Below are 3,121 nucleotides of genomic sequence, written 5' to 3' on the forward strand. Positions count from 1 at the left end.
CTTTGTATCCAGCTGCCCCAGGCTTGGCGGTGACAGCGGAGTGACAGCAGAGTGACGTAGATGGCACCATGGGATGTGGAATGAAGGTGCAGTGTCTCCCGGTAGTTGGTGGGGGACAGCGCCACGGACACGGGTTTGTGCCCCGGAGTCCCTGCCGCAGCACCCACCTGTTAGGAGCTTAGTATCCTCACTCATTTCTCCTCTCTCTAAAAAGTATTCTTATTGAAATTAAGTGAGAGGCTTTGGCATACCAGAAAGTGGTTATTCCTATGTTCTCACAGCCTGGAAGTGGTTCGGCCTCTGGACTCCTGGAGACCTAACCTGGAGGTTCTTCTCTGTCACTTTCTCCTCTCCATCGAGTGCCAGGAATCCTTCTTTCTGCCCCAGAGGCTGCTTCGCCTTCCTGGCCTGCAGCCTTCCCATGCCTTCCCTTTCTTGGTGGAGCCAGCTTCCTCTCTAGCCAAGAGCCTTGGGCCTGGGCGCCTGGGTGAGGTCGTGTGCACCTTAGGGGTTGCCTCTGTTGCACAGGCGCTGAGCTGGCAGTGCTAGGAGGGCAGGTTGCTCAGTGGCTGCCTGGACTCCTACACAGCCCCACAGGGCCACTCCTATGGAGCAGTGGCTGGAGGCCCGGCTTTGAGTTCATACTTCATCAAGGGACAGGTAAAGGGAATTCTGACCTTCACACAGTCACTCAGCACGTCAAGGCCACAGTTTCCTAGTCTGTAAAATGGGGGATAATAGCAGTATTTAAAGAGGATTTTTGTGAGGATCAAATGAGCCAATTCAGGGAAATCACTTAGCCCTGTAAGTACTCTGTAAGTGGTAGCTGTTATTAATAATATTGTTAGGCCAAGCACTTAAAAGCCATGCTCAGCCAACATGTTCCCGCAGTCCACTTCAGCATCCCGTGTTCCCACGCTGTTTATCCTAAGAGGTTTTGAGTGGAGCCACAGAATTACACAATACCATGCCCAACATGAGTCCCCCTTCTTTAATTGACAGGAACAAAATGCACTTCTCCTAGCCACCTTGCAAATCAGCTCCTGTATCATTTGTCATTTCTTAGAGCTCAAGGCTAGGCTGAGAGACTGCAAAAAAGGACATGGAGTGGACTGGGGCAGAATGTCTTTCTCTTAAGAAGCAGCAGTTTTTCCAAGAAACATCCATATTTCAAAAAATTCAACTTACAATGGTGACAAAATTAGTTATTTGGAAGCCAACAAAGTCAGGCTAAAGTAGTAAAGGGATTCCAACTTAGTGTTTCTACTGTGTTCAGAAATACGGTAGATTCTAGCCTGAGAACGACACGACTGCCCCAGACTTTTCACAGTTTTTATTTACATGGAGAAACAGATCCTTAAAAAAAAAAAAAAAAGCATTGTATCTTTAAGATTTAAATAAATATATCCATTTATTGATTTGGCTGCACTGGGTCTTCGTTGCAGCATGCGGCATCTAGTTCCCTGATCAGGGGAGGTACTTTGAGAGCCCAAAGTCTTAGCCGCTGGACCACCAGGGAAGTCCTGGATCCACTGTTTAAGTCCCTTCATCTCATCAACAGTTTTACTAAAGCATTCTGGGGGAAATCCAACATAATATATCTGATATATCCATCACAACCGTGGTCAATGGGCAGTCAGCTGGGGTGCTTGGAGAAAAAGGATAATTAGTGAGGAGGGAAGTGTTTTTACCTCAATGACACTAAGATTTTTAAAAAGGTATTTGTAAAGTACTGCACTTAGGAAATACATTAATTTAGGTTCTGCAACTCTACTGCTTGCTGTAATAGACACACTTCAACACATATCTCTTTGGCTTAACACAACAAAATTTATTTCTCCTGTTACACACTAAACCCAATTGTGGGATCTGGGGAGTCTTCTCCATTTAGTTACTCAAGGGTCCAGGCTGATAGTGGCTCTGCCAACTTGTAGCTTCTTGTCTGTAACACATGGCTTCTGAGATGCTTCAGCAAGGAAAGAGAGGCAATGGAGAACCACTACCCTGGTTCTTAACTTCCTTGACCCAGAAGTAATACATACCACTTCTGCTCAGAGTCCATTGGCTGAAACTAGCCACATGATCTAACCAAATTGAAAGGAAGGCTATGAAATATAGGGGAACATAGGGAATACTTGGTGAACAGTAATCTCTCTGCCTTGCCATAGATTAGATACTACAAACTACAAATAAACTGAACTTGGAGTTGTTATTTTAGATCATCAATTAAGATTTAGGAAGCAGAGTCAGGAGCCATTATAGACTCTTTACTAAAGATTATCATTAGATGTGTGGCACTGCAATGGAAAAAAAGGAAGATATCAGTCCCAGCTAGTAGATATGCCAAGTCACATTGGCTACTGAAGTGAGCCACATGGAGCACTATAATAGGTCACAAACTGCAGAAGTGGGTAGCTAAAATAGTTGTGGGAATAGGAGGATTTCCTCAAAGTATGGTGTTCTTGGTCTTAGAAACTGAGATGGGTGTGGTTTCAAGTCTGTGTGTATATGTATGTATATATATATAAGTATATATATACCTGTGTGTATGTATGTGTATGTCTGTGTGTGTGTACGTATATATGTATATACTGCAGCCATGAAATTAAAAGACGCTTACTCCTTGGAAGGAAAGTTATGACCAACCTAGATAGCATATTCAAAAGCAGAGACATTACTTTGCCAACAAAGGTTCATCTAGTCAAGGCTATGGTTTTTCCTGTGGTCATGTATGGATGTGAGAGTTGGACTGTGAAGAAGGCTGACCGCCGAAGAATTGATGCTTTTGAACTGTGGTGTTGGAGAAGACTCTTGAGTGTCCCTTGGACTGCAAGGAGATCCAACCAGTCCATTCTGAAGGAGATCAGCCCTGGGATTTCTTTGGAAGGAATGATGCTAAAGCTGAAACTCCAGTACTTTGGCCACCTCATGTGAAGAGTTGACTCATATGAAAAGACTCTGATGCTGGGAGAGATTGGGGGCAAGAGGAGAAGGGGACGACAGAGGATGAGATGGCTGGATGGCATCACTGACTCGATGGAAGTGAGTCTCAGTGAACTCCGGGAATTGGTGATGGACAGGGAGGCCTGGCGTGCTGTGATTCATGGGGTCGCAGAGAGTC

The sequence above is a fragment of the Bubalus bubalis genome, chromosome 4, assembly GCF_019923935.1.
Source record: "Bubalus bubalis isolate 160015118507 breed Murrah chromosome 4, NDDB_SH_1, whole genome shotgun sequence".
NCBI lineage: Eukaryota > Metazoa > Chordata > Mammalia > Artiodactyla > Bovidae > Bubalus > Bubalus bubalis.